Here is a 19,584-nt window from a genome sequence, read left to right on the forward strand (position 1 = left end):
ATGTAGCCAAAGAAAACAAAAACACTAATTCGGGGCTTCCCTGGTGGCGCAGTGGTTGAGAGTCCGCCTGCTGTTGCAGGGGACATGGGTTCGTGCCCCGGTCCGGGAAGATCCCACATGCCGCGGAGGGGCTGGGCCCGTGAGCCATGGCCACTGAGCCTGCGTGTCCAGAGCCTGTGCTCTGCAACGGGAGAGGCCACAATAGTGAGAGGCCCGCGTACCGAAAAAAAAAAAAAAAAAAAAAAAAAAAACACTAATTCGGAAAGATACATGCACCACAGATATTCACAGCAACACTATTTACAATTACTTAAAATAGCCAAGATATGAAAGCAATCTACGTATCCATCAACCGATGACAGATAAAGAAGATGTGGCATATGTACACAATGGAATATTACTCAGCCATAAAAAAGAATGAAATGCTTCCATTTGCAACAACATGGATGGGCCTGGATGGTATTATGCTAAGTGAAGTAAGTCAGATGGAGAAAGACAAATACTGTATGTTTTCACTTATATGTGGAGTCTAAAAAATACAACAAACAAATGAATATAACAGAACAGAAGCAGACTCACAGATATAGAAAATAAGGGGGTGGTTACCAATGGGAAGGGGGTAGTCAGGAGAAGCAAGACAGGGGAAAGGAATTAAGAAGTACAAACCACTAGGTATAAAACAAGTAGGATACAAATATGTAATGTACAACACAGGGAGTATAACCAATATTTTATAGTAATTTTAAATGGAGTATAATCCATAAAAACACCAAATCACTATGTTGTACACCTGAAACTAATATAATATTTGAAATCAACTATATACCAGTTTTAAAAAAAAGAATGAAATCTTGCCATTGCAACAACATGGATGGACCTTGAAGCCATTAGGCTAAGTGAAATAAGTCAGACAGAGAAAGACAAATACTGTAAGATCTCGCTTATATGTGGAATCTAAGAAACAAAACAAAACCAAAAACCAAGCTCATAGATACACACAGATAACAGATTATAGTCGCCAGAGGCAGGGGCAGCGGGGAGGGGATGGGTGAACTGGGTAAAGGGGGTCAAAAGGTACAAACTTCCAGTTATAAGATAAATAAGTCCTGGGGATGTAACGTACAGCATGGTGACTAGAGTTAATAACACTGTATTGCATATTTGAAAGTTGCTAAGAGAGTAGATCTTAAAAGTTTCCATCACAATAAAAAAAATTATAACTATGGGCTTCCCTGGTGGTGCAGTGGTTGAGAGTCCACCTGCCGATGCAGGGGACACAGGTTCGTGCCCCGGTCTGGGAGGATCCCACATGCCGCGGAGGGGCTGGGCCCGTGAGCCATGGCCGCTGAGCCTGCGCGTCTGGAGCCTGTGTTCCACAATGGGAGAGGCCACAACAGTGAGAGGCCCGCGTACTGCAAAAAAAAAAAAAAAACTATGTTTGGTGATGTATGTTAACTAGACTCATTGTGGTGATCATTTCACAACATATACAAATACTGAATCTTTATGTTGTACACCTGAAACTAACATAATGTTATATGTCGATTACATCTCAATAAAATACACATACTTTTATTATGTTATGTTTTCTTTACCATAATATAAAGGGCAAAGTGATATATAACACAACCATGTAGAAAACAGAACTGCCCGGAGTACCAGAAAACAAAGCTAATTTTTGAATCATAATCCCCCAAGTTATTGTCTGTAAATGGATCAAAAAATAAAACAGAATTGGCTGAGTTTATGTTGAATTAGGAAAGGCTATGTTTTCTGCTGCCAAGCAGACATTGGAGTCTGAGTTGCTGGTCTGAGGTCAGTTCTAGGAAAATAAAGTTATATCCTTGAACACCAGGGGCTGAGACTGTAAGAAATATCAAACCTGACATGTTATTAGTAATGAGGCCTTTGGATTGGGCACCGAGAAAGTCCTGAGCAGTCTCTAAAAGGGCAATTTCCAGGGAATGGTTAAGACAAAAACCAGATGGGAATAGGACAGAGGGGTCAGAATAAACTGCTCTTCGGTACTGATGAACCTAGGGGCAGGACAGGAATAAAGACACAGGCATAGAGAACAGACTTGAGGACACAGGAGTGGGGAAGGGGAAGCTGGGATGAAGTGAGAGAGTGGCATGGACATATATACATTACCAAATGTAAAATAGCTAGCGGGAAGCAGCCGCATAGCACAGGGAGATCAGCTCGGTGCTTTGTGACCACCTAGAGGGGTGGGATAGGGAGGGTGGGAGGGAGACGCAAGAGGGAGGAGCTATGGGGACACGCGTATGCATATGGCTGATTCACTTTGTTGTACAGCAGAAGCTAACACAACATTGTAAAGCAATTATACTCCAATAAAGATGCGGAAAAGAAAAAAAAGAATAAACTGCTCTTTGGAGACACCTGTACGGAAAGGAGAGTGGATGTGGAGGAGCACGACAAGAACTGAGGACAAGTTCTTCTTATTCTAAATGGAGAAACCTAAGGATTGATAGGGAGAATTTGTAGGCGCACAGGAAGGGCTTACACGGAGCCATCTGGGTAAAGGTAGGCGCCAGGGCTAGAGGTGATTTCCAATGTGGTGCACATTCAGGCAAAACCTGATAAAATTAGCAAAGGGGGCTTCCCTGGTGGCGCAGTGGTTGAGAGTCCGCCTGCCAATGCAGGGGACGCGGGTTCGTGCCCCGGTCCGGGAAGATCCCACATGCCGCGGAGGGGCTGGGCCCGTGAGCCATGGCCGCTGAGCCTGCGTGTCCGGAGCCTGTGCTCCGCAACGGGAGAGGCCACAGCAGTGAGAGGCCCGCGTACCAAAAAAAAAAAAAAAAAAAATTAGCAAAGGAAAGGTGACGTCTCACAATAGTCTCATTCTTTGTGGCACCTGCAGGATGAGTGTGAAATTGGGGGACGCTCTTGGTAATGGTGTGTGTCTCAGCAATGCTGATCTTGTAGTTCCGTCTCCCAGCGCCACCCCCTTCTTGGGGCCCAGTACTCAGGGATCTACGTAGATTGAGGGCCCCGTGGGAAGGTTCTAGAGTGTCTCCTCCTAGGAGCCTCTTTCTATGTCACAGCCCAAACTCCTCATTTAAACTCCATTTCCCAGCGGCTGTTGAGTTTTGCTGGCTCTGTTCTCTGATCACCATTTTGCTGCTCCCTTTCTGTGTCCTCCACAATCACTACAGTTCCTCAGTCCCAAAGAACAATTCTCTAAAGGAACTCGAATGGAGAGTTCAAAATTGAGGCGAGAGATCTTTGCTAAAAAGTCTCTCAAAGCCTGACCTTTCCCAGGAAACAAGGACTTTCTGTCTCACCCGGGCACTCATTCCACTCTCCCCGCCTCCCACACACACACCCCACCCTCCGTTTCAAAGGCATCTCTGAGGAGGAGGCCGTGACATCACTTCCTCCGGCTGGATCAGGGTCGCCCAGCCTCAGGCGCGGCAGGCTTTGGCCACCCATCCCTGCGGAAGTGGGGCAGCGACCCGAACCGGTCACGCCTTCAAGTTCACCCGCCTTTCTCCTCTGGCTTACATTCCAGGGCGGGTCTCCAACGTCCTGAGGCAGTGGGGAATCTTCGGAGTACCTCGTGCCTGCAGTTTCCCTCAGCTCCTTCAAAAGCTACGAGGAACTGCAGGGATGAAGAGACTCCACTAGGTGGCCGCACAGACCACCTGTTTGTTCCTGTTGGAGACAAGCTGGTGGCAGACACCAGACCCTCCCCAGCTACTCCTGTGTGTGGTGTGTGTGTCTGTGTGTGTGCGTTTAGGAGCGTGCCCAGTGGAGAGGATGAGGAGGCAAAGATGGAAGTTTAAGAAAAATAATCAACATCAAAATACCTAAATTTATAAAACAGGTAAGTAGAGGGTTATTTTTCTTAATACCTATTAATGGAAGGACCTCAGAGCTAATATGGAGCAGAATTCCCTCAATACCTTTAATCATTTTGAGATCATCAGTTATTTAGTAGAGAAGTGTTAGCCTGTTAACATTTCTGCCTACTGAAAATGAACCAGAAATGAGGGCACTGCATGAGATCTGTACTCCTCTAAGAATATGATTCATACATTCATTTTCAGTCATAATCAGAAATTAAAAGGGTGTCTGCTATGTGCCACACCCTGAGCTAGGCGCTGAGGATACAGGTGTGAAGAACAGGACAGTAAGACCCCTGTCCTCTCACAGAACTTATATTTTCTAAACATTCATACACATAGGAACGATTGCAAACGATTTCTCCAGCCCTTTCATCCTGTGTTCCATGACTACCGTCCTCCTTTGCCCAGCCCTCACATGTAAACTATGGGATAATAAGATACAGTTTATCTACCACAATTAGAGGCACACATGTTTTCTGGAGTAGGGTCGTGATGTAAATTCCAGTACTTGGTCGTCATACCGTCAGGAGTTCCATGAAGAAACAAAGCCCTGGAATTTCCAAGCCTCTCTTCTTTATCCATCACCCTCTTTTTGAATGATCTGCCAGAGCCAGGACACACCATCTGAGACGTGACCACTCCTGGGGCAGAAAGAACAGTGGACCCGCCGAAGACCAGAGACTGAAAGACTCAAATGGAAAAGAAGAAAAGAAGTGTTCTGAAACCCAGGACAAGAAGATTGTGGAAAAACTCAGGATATAAAGGTGCGGCATTTTTAAGCACTGCCAAATAGATTTCTCCAGCCAAGTCAAACATGACACAATGGAAGCGAGATTCCAGACTCCCCACATGAAACAGTATAAATTCAATAGTCAGCTGGGTGACTGGGAGGTGTCTGGCTTGATCTGCAGCAGGGAGGGGTGTGCTTTGCATGCACGCATGTGTGTGTGTGTGCGCGTGTGCACACATGAACACATGTGAGATCTAATTAGAAGAAAGACTATCAAATGGAACCATAGAACAGTGGAGCTGGAAGAGCTCATTTAATCCATTTTCTCATTTTCGAGATGCAGCAATGGAGCCTACAAAAGGGAGGATATAGCCCAAGATTGCAGAATCACTATTATTGACAGAACTAAGACTATAACCCAATATCTTCACTCCCAGTTCACAACTCCAGTCTATTTGATCTGTTCTACGATTGTTATAGAGATGTTGGTTACCTTTCTTATTTGGATTTACTTGATTTTCCTTTACATGTTGTATTGGTTAAATGTATCTCCCCAAAAGATATGTCTACTTAGAACTTGTGAATGTGACCTTATTTGGAAAAATGGTCTTTGCAGATGTAATTTAATTAAGGATCTTAATTAGAATGTACCCTGAATCCAATGGCAAGTTTCTTTATATAGGAGAGAAGACACTCAGTGAAGAAGGTGCTGTGAAGACAGAGGCAGAGGTCATAGTGATGCATCTGCAGGCCAAGGAAGGCCAAGAGTTGCAGCAGCCACCAGAAGCTAGGAGAGAGGCATGGAGCAGATTTTCCCTCAGAGCTACCAGAAAGAACCAACTTTGTTAGCACCTTGACCTTGGACTTCTGACCTCCAGACCTGTGAGAGAATAAATTTCTATTGTTTTAGGCTACCAAGTTTGGGGTAATTTGTTGCAGCAGCTGTAGCAAACTAATACATGTGTATCTCACAATTCCCTTCACTGCCTTTTTTTCCATCCCTCCTTCACCTTGGAAAGGAGTTCTTTTACCACAATAACATGTCACAGTTATTAGAGGCCATCACTATTGATAGAAGCAAGACTGCTTCAGAATGGTGTTTTTGGATGATTCTGAAAATGTTGGACTCTAATGAGCCACTAACTGAAATCAGCTCAGAGAGGTCCTCAAGAAGGACTGTCTCCAGTGACCCAAAAGGAGAGCCAATGGGGAAGGAGACAGTAGGTTTTCCCCATCCTAGATGCTGTATATGGTCATGACTCGCTTTTGTTAGAATCGTTTTCTCTCTGGTGATGTCCTGTATGAGTGTCTCTTTCCAGCTGTGGTGCATCTCGGCTTATGGACCAGCGTTATGGACTGAATCTTTGTGTGCCGTGCCCCTAATATTCATATGTTGAAACCCTACCTCCCAATGTCATGGTATTAGGAACTGGAGCCTCTGGGAGGTTATTAGGTATGGATGAGGTCATGAGGGTAGAGCCCCACGATCAGATTAATGTCCTTACAAGAAGAGGAAGAGACCAGTGTGCACACTTTTTCATGTGAGGACACAGCAAGAAGGCAGCCATCTGCATGCCAGAAAAGGAGACCTCACAAAACCCCAAACATGCTGGCACCCTGATTTTGGACTTAGCCTCCAGAAATGTGAGACATAAATGTCTGTTGTTTAGGCCACCCAGTCTATGATATTTTGTTATACCAGCCCAAGCTAAGATGGACCAGAGATAGATGCATAGTTGCCTCAGAACTTTTCTACAGATACACATAAGGGCCAGAAACTTAGACATCAGTCTTAGCAGTGAGGTGGCTGGAGGAACAGTAGAATAGCCTATGCAGTCTGGTGGGCAGAATAAAGAAAGAAGGAACTTCAACCCTTTGAGAAAATGCCTCAGGTCAAGCATGAGCATGAAAATACTAGGGAGAGACAACAGCCAGTGGTGATGACCCTGAGGGCTTAGGGAAAGGGGGATGTGATCAGCCCAGGGGCCTTAGGCAAGCAGCCTTACTCTCTTCACAGACACTGACAGATGCACACCAAAGTCCTTGCCATTCTGTCCCTGATTTTCTCCCTTGGGCCCAGGAACAGTTGTATTTCTTCCCCAGCTCTCTGAGGTCTGCTGTCAAGGCAGATGTGGTCACTTAAAACCAGAAGTCATAGAGCTGAAGAGAACTTTCAGGGTCCTTCCAACTTTTCTCCCACCCTAGGAAACTGACACATAAGTTCTTTCAGGCCAGTGGGGTTTGCTGCCTTCAAGCTCCAATGCTCTTTTGCTGCTCTCTTTAGCAAGTCCTTTCATCCCAAGGAGATCTTCTCCCAAGCTCTGGGCTCAGCCAGTGCACCTTCATTGGGAACACATCTCCTTCTGGGGAAACATGTGGGCTAAGTGGTTTCTGTTACCATCCGGGCTATGGTCAATCCCCTGGAAATCCCAGGGGCCACCCACCAGGAAAAACAGTGTAGGCACCTGCAACTGGGTGGCACAGGAAAAGCTCAAAGACCTGTGGTATTGATAGCCCAGGTTTATTGCTTCTTACCCACTCACACAATCCAGCCTCTAGACCTCGGGAGCAGGGACTAAGTAGGAGACCCACAATGACTGAGATAAGTCCATGTATCTGGCCTGGGTATTGGGGCATGAAGACCAGGACTAGGTTAGACCAGGCAAGGAGGCCACGGCCAGGGTATCTGTCCCTGACAATCTGGTGTGTGTGATAATATCTCAGTTCCATCTGTATCACGCCTAATCTCAGAGACCATGACATTGTTAGAGTACAAGCTGTCATAAAAAGTCCCTAAGGTTTGGACTGACTCACGCAGACACTGTGGAAAAATACATTTATGCCCCACTTTGAGGAACCTGAGAATGAGAACGTCTACATAACAGATATACTAGGTATATAGTGAGCGTTCACTTTATTACCTATGTCTTTCTCGGGGGAGCATGACTTTTTTGGGGGGTTGAGGATGATCATACCTTGAGTGAATTTAACACAGAAACGGAATTATAAGTCATATAAAAGGGCAAATCTATTACATAATGCAACGCCTTCAAGTTTATTTTTCCTTTTCATGTGGTTGTTGGCAAATCTCTGGAATGGGAAACGGGATCATCCTTTTGGGAGACTTTCTCTTTGTGTTTCTCAGTGTTGCAGAAATAAACACACAACTTTAATTTGTTCCCCAAAGGAAGGGATAATAAAAAACAACCACTCAAAACTAGTCAGAGTTGCTGGGAGAGCCAGGAAATAGCTTTTGTGGTTGGTTGGTTGGTTTGTTTTTCCTCGTAGCTTTCTGGGAAATATAATCAAGACAGTAGCTGCCCTTTGGGTAGCACATTCATTCCAAGGGCCAAAAGAATTGATGTGTTTGCTGAGACTGTCTCATATCCTGAGCACATCTCTGCGTTTAAGCTCATGGCACCTCAGGGGCTGGGCTCAGAGCCTTGGCTTGGACAAGTCAATGGTGTCATTCTAAGCAAAGCAGGACAGCTGATATCAAACTTGGCTCAAAGTAACATAGTCTGATGAATTCCACCTTGAGCCCAAACCGAGGTCCACACATGTCAGAGAAGGTACCTAAACTGCTGAGTAGATGAGAGTAGTCAGTTTGTAGTTTTGTTGTATGGGGCTGAAAGAGAAGGGAGGAAGTTTAGTGACGACTGGTGGGGTGAAAATGAAAAGCCAGCATGGGATTTGTTCCCTCCTGGCACTTTAGCTTGGTGTTTGAGCCCTGTAGAAGAGGGCCTGAGCCAAAGCTGTAGGGTTGGTCTTCAGGAAGGACTCTGCGAGTAGCATTCTTATATCCCCAGGAGAGCATGACACAGGCTGCTGGACAGATGGGTGAGAATATAGCGCTATTCTGACCCTAATGAAGTGACAGCTTTGGACCCTATATTTATTTGCTTTGGCTTGAAAGTTGAAATTCTGACTGTGGTGGCCAGAAGCAGGGGTCACGGGGAGGCACCCTCAAGAGGCTTTGTGGACAGAGGACCTTGGATCGGCCAGGGCCAGGGAAAAGGGGATGCACCTGGGAGAATCTGCATGTTGCCTGTAATAACATGGTCACCATTCATAAGGACATGTGAGACATCTCTGTGGAGTCTGGGTGGGACTTTATGGAAATAGGTTGAAGGTCCTGGTTGAATACACAGCAAGAAGACTCACTAAAATTTGGATTGATGCTGTTAAGGTGACCCCCCTCTGTACCCAAGAAGAACTAGGGTTGAAATCACATTGCACCTATCAGGTTGTAGCTTTCTAACTGTGCTTCGCGGTAGCCTGAGTGCTTGGAGGTAACCCTTGAGAGAGACCTTGAGATTGAGGGAGTAGCTCCTGGCAGGTTCTGGGCCTTTCACCACCAATTCAACCATGACCGTCACTATTTCATCTGTTTTCCCTATAGTAGGAAAGTTTTCATAGATTAACAAAAAGGTCTCCATAGCTTAGTAGAAAGGTCTTGAAAATAGGTCTGTTTTAGGTGACTTGTATGTAGTAGATTTTCAATGGATTCTATATTTATTTGTATTCACGATCTAGCCAAAAGAGGATTTGAAGTCATAATAACTTTTTATTAATAGATAAGACCAGAGTAAGTGATTTTTTCTAAAACACACTGAAACGAACAAAGCAATTAAAATACTAACTGTTGGGAATACTGTTTTATTTCTTTTGCACACACCAGAAAGGAACAAACACAAATCTTAACACGAGACAGTTATATTGATTCTTATCACTTAGAACAAGCAAGATAGTGAAAAATCACGAATACGTTTGTTATTAACTATATTTCAAAGTTATTGCTGGTTGTGTGGGTCTGTTGAACAGCTGTTGGCTAATTTTCTATAGCAAGAAAGAATAATGACCAACTCATAAATTGTGTTTCTGTATGCATTTTGATTAACAGAGATTATTATTGATTTTAAAAAGCCAGTTTGAAAAGATGAAAAGTCCATTAATAAATAAAAACTGTCTGAGTGTTAACAGTTTTGAATGTCACTAGCCTAACACTTCATAACACACAGATTTAACAAGTGTTTTCCTCCAGGCAGAAGGTCTCAATGAAAATAGCTTTGAAAATAGCAGTACTTTGAGACACAACTAAAGGCTCGGCTGGTTGTTTTGCTCTCTGTAAGTTGATTGACCATTTGCAAGAAGCTTCCCATTTGTGTAACTATGTCTGGCCAGATGGGCCTGCTTCAGGGCAGAGCATTCCTTCGAGGGCAGGTCAAAGCTAGCCAGATCACCAGATCGACGCATTTTAAAAAAGGCCTCGTCATAAATCTATCAAATCACCTCTGACTTGAGCTAAGCCGCTGAGCAAATAAAACCATGTTATCTTCTAGAATGTTCTTGGGAACTTTCCGTGGAAGACTTTGAAAAATAGATAAAGTTCTCTGAAAGTCTCCTCACTCGATAAGCTTTCTTTATTTTGTTTGGCACAGGTTATATCTCTAAGGAACTATTCTGAAAGGGGGCTAGCATTACCTAGAATTCCAGATCAGAGCCTGTTGCACCACAAGCTGGGGAGACAGGGGGTAACTTGAATCAGAATATATGGAGAGACGTGGTACAGCCACCATCTGTTTCCAAGCAGGCAAAGTGATCCGGCAGGGTCTGATCAGAAGGGGCCAAATGGGAATCCAGTTTCATGAGTTCTTGGCAGGAGCTATGCTCCCTGTTAGGGGTAGACTGAAACGCTAACAGGAACCAGCCAGCTCCATGTGAGGTGTGAGACTGGGATTAGACCCAAGTCCTGGGAAACTGAACTGGCAGCAACCAGCCGGGCGGCTGGAACACAGGCTAGGCCTACCTCCATGCCAAAGACCAGGGCAGAAGGGACCAGGCAGACAGCCTGGCTACTCATGTACTTCTATTTTTTCTATTTACAGTCCGTTTCAAGGCTGTGTCCACAGTGCTCCAGCTACCAGCAAAAGGCAGCTGCAGAGGGTCTTCCCATCCCGGTCCTGATGGGAATGAAACGCAGCCTCTAGGCTGGGCTTCCGTGGGCTGTAGGCAGGACATGGTGGTGGGATGGGGCTGGGAATCACTGCAAAAGGTAGGACCCAAGCATCAGGCCTGCAAAGTCCTGATTTTGTGGTGGCCAAACTTGAACAGCGCAATTCACAGATTAGGTGTACTTGGTAGACCACCACCAAATTCTGCATCTCCATCTTGAAAATGTGCTTTGACCAGGAAATCAAGATCAACTCTTCTCTAGCCAAATGCGTGAAGGTGAATTCTACCTTCAACCTAGCTCGACAACAAATTCTCTGAAGAATTTCTGAATCATTTGGGGCAGCTTGAGGAGGTAACGTTAGCTTTCCCATTTTCCTCCATGAGTGGGCCACATCTTTGCTTTTGTGCATTTTCCCAGAGCCTGGGAACCAGGGCGAAAAAATGTTGAAAAAGTAGGGGTTTTTGAACATAAAGCCAATTCAGGTTCACGTTTAGACGATACTGAATATAAATGTGCAATGTCATGTCACAGCCTGGCTCTTAATTTCCGTCAGTCCGAGAAACAAGTATCCGAAGCTGTTCTGAGCCTTAAGTCTAAAAGCAAGTACCTTCTGCTGTCTGGAACCAGTTTCCACCATACCACACAGCCCCCTGAAAGATTAACCAGAATTTCTTTCAACTTACTCCTTGCAGCTGTTTGGAATTCCACAATGATGCTCTGCTGAGTCGCAGAGCCTAGCTGGGAGAGCCGTACAGTAAACACAGGAATCTCTGCCAGCACTGGCATCTAACAGCACCATGATTTGCAAACATGTTGAATTGCTATTTTATTCAATAAACGGAACTTACAATAGAAAATAGATTTGGAAGTTACATCAAACTTGTTTATCCTGTTACAGTGGGCTGGGTGAAGCTTTTGTGCCTTGGTTACGAAGGAATCTTGGTCGGGAAAGAGGAGGCGGAGTTTCTGCCATTCCTTCCTAGCCTAATATTAAGCACTCAGAGTGTACCCCGGCCACACTCTCTCCCTTTAAAGACCTCTTCCCTCCGCACGAACTCCAGAGTTTGGGTCAGCTGATACTAATTATGTCCTCGTTTTCAAGTCTCAGCGTTATTCATCAATGCCACTTTTCTATAAGCATTCTAAGAAAAACAATTTATATATTAATAAATATAATAATGTTTAGTGGAAATATATAATGTATATGGCTGTGCACATATGTATGAACGTGTGTATGTGGATATATACGAATATGTGTGTATATGTATATATGTAAGTTTCCTCAGTGTGAGCACTGTGCTCCATCAACTAGGAGCTCTCCAACCACAGATGGCTGTGTCTCCTCACCCAGTCTCAGGGTTTCCTCCCCCACCAGTCAAGAGGCATCCTCTGTCCTAGGACTGGGAGTTCCCTGACCCTTGGCAAAGGAGGGCTCGGGAGAAAGGAGGCAGTACTTTCTGTACGTGACCAAATGAACGGGGGGCAGTGAGCACACAGCGGAGCACACAGGAGGGGGAAGACACGCAAAGATTTGCCCACGTAATAGCTACACTCACTTCGCCAGCTTTTTCTGTCTGAGCGAATGGGTGTGGTCATTATAAGAAGGTGACTATTCCCCTAAGTAAATAGGGTATGCTATTTGGAGGAAAAGGAAATTGTAAGAGAAGGTGTCTCATTTCTGCTGTTTGAAAGCTGGTAATCTCTGTAGTCTGGGTGTCTATTTACACGGCTTTTCAGCAATAAAGGGTAACATTACCTTAATAACCCGCTCATCTGAGGCAGGGAGGATACTTAAGGCATCAGAGAAAGAAGCATTTACTCTGATGAGCCACTTTCCCCAAACAGCACAAGATCGACACCATTTGCCCAGGAGATTTTTTTTTTTAAATTTCTAAAAATATTTCCTGGTTAGGACATGTGATCTAACGCAGAGGCACCCTTGGCTCACTTTCTGGGATGGCTAATGCCACCTTGATTCCCACCCCTGTCCGGGGGGGGGGGGGGGGGGGGGGAAGGGAAAATAAATGTAGCACTAGACTTTGAAAGAAGAAAGTTTTACAAGTTAAAAATCCAACCAAGTAATTGTGAGGCAGAAAATGGCTTAGTAATTTGATCTCTATGCTTCCAGAAACACCTCTGGGAGAAAGTGCTCAGTCAATGGGAAAATACCAGCTCTGCTCCCCTCCAGACACGGAAGAGCAGAAAAGTTGTTTTTTTTTTTCCTTCAAAGAGACCTCTGGACATTTCTGACCTAGGTACCGCTCTCTTTGAGGCAACAGGACCATTTATTCCAAATTGGCCTTTTTTTGACACCTGTTCAAAAGCTGCCGGATGACAAGCTGCGCCCACTCCCACACCCACGCCCACAGGGCATTGTTCTCCGTTCCAGCCAGCTTGGAAACCTCGTCTCAACTTGCACTTCTAAAAGGATCTGAGGACAGACTCAGGGGAAGATTTTTTTCTTTTCATAGCTATGGCCTAAGGCCTACAATGTTACGTGTGGGTTTGTTTTGTTTTTTAATCAACAACTAGTATTTACAATGCAAGCAAATGCCTTTACTTTGACTGAAAAAGCTTCACTGCATTATGGCAGTGATGGGCACTGGAGGTGTGAACTCCAGTGAACTCACCGATTCAGACACAGCTAAATCAAAATCCGATCATTTTTGACCTTCGAAGAAAGGGTTGGGTCTTTTTGCTTTCTCTTAAAAACCTGTTTCTAAAGGTAAATTGAAAGGGTAGGCGAGATCAGAGAAGGTATGCTCAATCTATTTGGCATGCTTCTAAGTATTGTAGGATATTACCAGCATCTCAATGGATGCTGCTCGGTACAAAAGAGTCTTACCTGTTCATTAACCAGGCTCCAGAGGACCATAAAACCACCTCTGGGAAACGCTATGAACAGTTGACTCAAATATGATCATGAAACTAAAATAACTGAAATGGACTCAACCGTCTTTAAAATGATTTTGTTAAGGCAGGTTGGGTTGAGGTGGGAAAGTATAGGTTGTGACTTTGGCATTTCTGGGTTCAAATCCTGGCTTACTCACTCTCTGAGAGACATTAGGTAATTCACATAACCTCTCAGAGCCTGAGCTGCCTCATCCTTTGTAAGAAGTTTCTCATTCCCAAAGAGTAAATGGAATATTGATTGTCAAGGTGCTTTGTCAACTGTGCTAGACAGATGTACATTGTTGGAAGGACACTGTTATTAGATGACAAGATCTTTGAATCTGCATTTCTTCAAGTGGAGCCCAGGAATCGGTATTTTAAAATATGATTCCTTAAGCGCGTCCCGTTAGGCTTGGGAATCAGCTTGATGTGGTCCCTGGACCAGCAGCAACTGCACCACCTGGAGATGGATCCGAAATGCAAATTCTTAGCCACTCCAACCTACTGAATCAGAATCTCTGGGTCCTGCATCCTGAGTTTTAATGAGCCCTCCAGGCGACCCGAGCCAAGTAAAAAATTGAGAACGGCGGGCCTAGGGCATTACTTCTCAAGCTTTAGTATTCATACAGCTCACCTGGAGGTCTTGTTAAAATGCCTGGGATGGGGGGGTGGAAGGAGTGAGGTGATTTTGTGTTTTGAAGGGGTTTCCAAGTGATGCTAATGCTTCTGATCCCATTTTAATTGGCAAGGACCTGGAAAACACCAGCCCCCTTCAGCAGAAGGAGTTCCCACCTGCAGGGCCAACACCCGACAAGATTGCAGAATTTCTCCTCTGGCACACAGCCCCAACGACTGGGGAGTTGAGTAGGAGCTGGGTCGGGGCGGGGGGATTCTAAGTTGCCCTAAGGCCACTGTGCCTGGTGGAGGATGAGGAAGTATGGCTGGGAGGACTCTAGGGTGCCCAATCTGGGCCATCCCTTTGTATGGTTGGAAAAGTGGGTAACAAGAGCCCCCTCAGATCCTGATATCAATGACTGTGTGGGCATCACCCCAGCCCTGGAAGAATATGATTCAGTGTCTTCTCTGGAATCTTTTCACCAGGATGGGTTCTTGACCTTTTTTTTTTTTAATTTATTTATTTTATTTTTGGCTGCATTGGGTCTTCATTGCCATGTGCGGGTTTTTCTCTAGTTGCAGTGAGCGGGGGCTACTCTTCTCTGCGGTGTGCAGGGTTCTCATTGCGGTGCCTTCCCTTGTGGAGCACGGGCTCTAGGTGCACAGGCTTCAGTAGTTGCAGCACGCAGGCTCAGTAGTTGTGGCTCATGGGCTCTAGAGTGCAGGCTCAGTAGTTGTGGCGCACGGGCTTAGTTACTCCGTGGCATGTGGGATCTTCCCGGACCGGGGCTCGAACCTGTGTTCCCTGCCTTGGCAGGTGGATTCTTACCCACTGTACCACCAGGGAAGCCCAGGATGGGTTTTTGATAGGGGAGGAAGAAAGAAGAAAAGCTGATTCCGATAACTTTTCTTTTCTTTCTTCTTCATCTTTCTTTCTTTCTTTCTGTTGCTTCAGATGATTTTTTAAAACTCACAGTCCAACACCCCCTCCTGATTACTGTCTCCGCCACAAGATCCTGCCTCTGGGGAAAATGTGGCCAGAGAAGACTTTGATTTCAGACTCACGAGGATATTTCCAGTGATGGAAAAATTAGATATTGTATTCAGACAAGGAAAAACATTTGGCAGAGCCATGCCCCTCCCATCCCTGGTCCCCGGGACCCAGCACCCGCCTCACTGACACGGCTCTCTCGTCAGAGATCAGGGCGTTGAGGGAAGGTTCTTCTCGACGGGGAGAAGCATCTTTCTGGGTTTTAATGAGATCATTTATTGTCTCTTTGCTCTGACGAAGATTGTAAATGTGACGGGTGAAATATAAAGAATAATTAGTCCCAGAGGTGAATCCATCCCCTACAATATGTCTTTTCTTTCTCTCAGCCTGTTGAAAAGTTTACTGCTTCCAGATGCGCCTGATTTCAACAGTTAAGAGGGGCCGGCTTCTTTTGAGCTGCAGACTTGTCAGGGGAAAGCTTGTTTCTGAAAAAAGGCTTAAGCTGGAGAGATGATTCCCGAAGAAACAGCTGACGTTGGGAGGAAATATGGCCATAGTAAAGCACTGCTGACCTCCCCAGGGGCCTTGACCCCTAGGAGGAGGTGGAGGAAGGCCCAGGTCAGCCCTCATCACAGTAGCGACTTCTCACTAATTAGCTGTTAAAGGAATCCAGCAGCCTCTGAAGGAGACATTTGTGAGGAATGCTTTCCTCAGGTCCTGCCAGTTCTCCAGCAAAGCCAGCAAGCCCCAGCCTAGCCGGGAGCTTCCTGCTTCCACAGCGCTCGGGACAGGCCTCAGCCATCGTCTGGAGGGGCCCCTGGAGCCCATCAGTCTTTGATAAACACCAGCCACTCCCACTTTTGAAACATAAGTTCTTTAGTTCCCGCCAGTTGCCTGGTAGCTTGAAGAGAATCATAAGGGCTTTGAGGCCCCAGGGGCGGCGGGATCCAGCCTTGTGACTTGAGACAGGCAAGAAGCTAATATCACGCAAAAGCGGCTTTTTTTCTCCCGTCCACTCTCCTCCTGAGGCTCTCGGAAGCTGAAGAGGGGGCCTGCTCCAGGGAGGAAAGAGGGTGGGGAAGGCACAGCCAGATATGCCAGATGTGGGCCTCAGGAGGCGCGCAGCGAGGGAGGCCGGCTGAGAGCCCCAGGGCCCGGGATGTCCCCTGGCAGGAGGGGCAGAATAGATGCCCGTCCCTGAAAAGGGACCGAGGAGATGGAGCTAGAGGGGTGGGTGGGCCTCACTCTACTTGCCTGGGTATGAGCAGAGGGAGTGGAAATGAAGGCATGGAGGTGCAGAGGGCACATGTGAAGGAAGCACGGTCTGACCCATCCTGCAGGGAAGTCTGCACCACAACCCGCATGGGGTGGAGACTGGATGGGAGGGGGCAGTGGGTGAGGAGTTTGTGAAGCTGCTCCTTCCCGTCCCCCAGACCTCGGTCAACACACTCCTATCTCAGTAGCTTCTCTGCTGGAGTTCCTCTAACGCAGTATGTCTTAGTTTGGGCTGCCCCAAAAGCAGACTCTGAGCTGAGGGCCCAGAGTCTCACTGGGTGAGGGCCGGCCCACTTACCATTACGATTATCCATGCAGAGGGCCCACAGTACTTTTGGGAGCCCGTGAAAATCTTTCCTTTGTAGAAACAGAAGAAAAAAGAAAATTTTAGATTAAAAAATGTTTTAGTACATGAGTATATGCATCTTTATACCCATGCGATCATAAAATAGATTTTTATTAAAAAAGAAAACTTTGGGCTTCCCTGGTGGCGCAGTGGTTGAGAATCTGCCTGCTAATGCAGGGGACACGGGTTCGAGCCCTGGTCTGGGAGGATCCCACATGCTGTGGAGCAACTAGGCCCGTGAGCCACAACTACTGAGCCTGCGCGTCTGGAGCCTGTGCTCCGCAACAAGAGGGGCTGCGATAGTGAGAGGCCCACGCACCGCAATGAGGAGTGCCCCCCGCCCCCGCTTGCCGCAACCGGAGAAAGCCCTCCCACAGAAACGAAGACCCAACCCAGCCAAAAATAAATAAATAAATAAATAAAAACTGCCTCTCTCTCTTTAAAAAAAAGAAAAGAAAAGAAAACTGTTTGAGGAGCGGGCCCGCAGCCACAAAGGTAAAAGTGGCTACGATCCATGAAAGTCACAATATGGCCCTGGCTACAGTCCTCTCGTTACCCATGTAATCAGTAAAGAAACTGAGGCTCAGAGAGGTTCAGTCACTGGCTCAAGGCCCCAGCCAATGGACTGTGGAGTTAGGATTCCAGCGCATGGCTGTCTGACTCCCATGGTTCTTGCTATTCCCCCACCGTCTGCAGAAACTTGCGGGGCTTGGGTGGGCGGCAGGAGGAAGAGTGTGGTAGGGAAGATGTGCCTGCTCTCTTGGCTGGTCTCACTTCTCAGGAACCGTCCTGGGAGGGCACCCGAGCCTCTGGCAGCTTGACATCTGCAAACAGCCGTCACAGTGCACTCTGCAGACTCGGAGCTGCTCCGTCTGCCGCGGCCAGATGCGTATTTGTGGCTTTCCTCCTTGGCTTCTTTCCCCAGGTTTTCATTCCTTTTATTCTGAGATGGAGCTGAAATTTTTCCAACATGGCCCATGGTGGACACCCAGAAGTCAGTAGGGACTCCAAAAGGAAGTTAAGGCCGGGGAAGGGGGCCAAGAAGAGGGGGACCAGTCTAAAGTATACAACACTCAATCCTTTATTACTCACATGTGGCCTGACCGCCAGTGGACTGGCTCCAGGAAAATCTGAACCCCGGACTAAGCCTCACTCCTGGCTGCCCAAGTCAGGCCTGGATGTCTCCCCCATCTCCCGCAGAGCCAAGGTTTTTTCTTTATTTTTTCCTATCATCGCTGCAGAAAGCACTGCGCTGGGCTCAACAGACTTGGTTCCTCCCAGCCCAACCACAAACTTCACCTGTGTGACCTTGAGCAAAACGCAAAACCTCTCTGGTTTCCAGTTCCCTCATCTGGGAAAGGAGAAGGCTGTTGTTGGACTTAATGATCTTTGAGGTTCTAATATTAAACAAACAGAAAACCTGTGTTTCGAAGCTGACGAGTCTAGCAAGTAAGTCTCTTGCCTTAAAAAACAGTGCCCGAAGTCCCAAAGGCCACTAACCCCCTGTTTTCTGAGTGTTCTATTGAGGACAATCTGGGCGCTGCCCTCCAGTTCTGGCGGGGTAACTGAGGACCGCCGGCTTTAAGCGGACATTCGTCGCACACAGCATCCGCGACCTTGACGCCCCGGCAGACGCAGAGGCATTTCTGGGGAGATGATTGCAGAGCTGGAGGGAGGCTCAGGGGGCCCGTCCGCATCCGGTCAAGGGCGGCCCGCCTCGGACACCTGTGCGGGACCCATCCTCCCGCCGGGCCCGGAGCAGACACAGGCCGAGCCCGGAGCCCCTCGGCCTCCCCTCCCACCCGGGCCGCGTTTCCCTCGGGCCCCAGCGGCTCCGGCTCGCGGAAGTCGCGCGTTCTTTCTTTCTTTTCTCCTGTTTAGTCGAGCTGAAATCTGATCGTGAAAAGTCTGGGGCGGGTCTCAGACCTGGCCGGCTCGGGCTCACAGCGCCTGGGGCGATTCCTGCTGGAGGAGCCCCGGCTGGGCCCGCCAAGGGGGCGGGAGGTCAGACACCTCGGGAACAGACAGCTTTGTCTACGGGCAAAGCAGGAGAGGGAATTAATTGCAGGGGTGGGGAGGGGGAGGGGGCCCGGGAAAGCCGAGTGACACCTGACAGCTCTGAGCGAGTCCCCCCAGCCCCCGCAGGGCGGGGGGGTGGTCCCGCTAATCCCCTTCGCGAGAGGAAGCTAATTGCTGCAGCCAGAGAAGGCAGGATAAAAGCGAGCGTGGACCCACACCCACCAGCCCCGGAGTCATGCTATTTGCTGCTAAATTAATATAATTATATTACCTAATGCAAAAACCACGTTAAGAACTCCGTCTTTTGGCTCTGACTAGGAGCTTCTGATGGGTTAAAAGCAACATCTTGGTTTAATTCTCCATTTTTTCCCATCCTCCCCCCACCCTTCCCCACCAACTACAAATGTCAGAAATAAATTATCGAAACCAGATGTAAGGTTTTGGGTGCACATTTTCGGGCAGTTCTGTGCTAACAGATGCCTTGTATTAATAATGTACAGTTGTGACAGGAAATATGGTTTAGAGTCCTGGAAAAACATGAAAGCTAATTCCATTACCCCTTTTCATGGTACCTACTTCTTCTCAAATGCTCAACTGGTTTGGATTACAGCGAAACTTTAGAGGAAAAATGATTTGGTCTGAAATGGTAACTTAGCTCTGCTTTCCAGCCTCTCCCCTCAAGCAGCACCCACCTTCCCAGGCACCTGCAAACCTACATTCTAAGTGCAAATAATCAGGGATGAGAACATCTGGGCCAGGTCACTCCTCAGGGGAGACGCCTCCAAATGTTCCCTACTTTCCTGTTCATGAGGATTTAGTAGACAGGAAAGCAGGGCCAATCATCCCCACTTCACACTCTTGCCTGGTACAGTCCCTTTAAACCTGGCC

Source organism: Delphinus delphis, chromosome 1, assembly GCF_949987515.2.
Source record: "Delphinus delphis chromosome 1, mDelDel1.2, whole genome shotgun sequence".
NCBI lineage: Eukaryota > Metazoa > Chordata > Mammalia > Artiodactyla > Delphinidae > Delphinus > Delphinus delphis.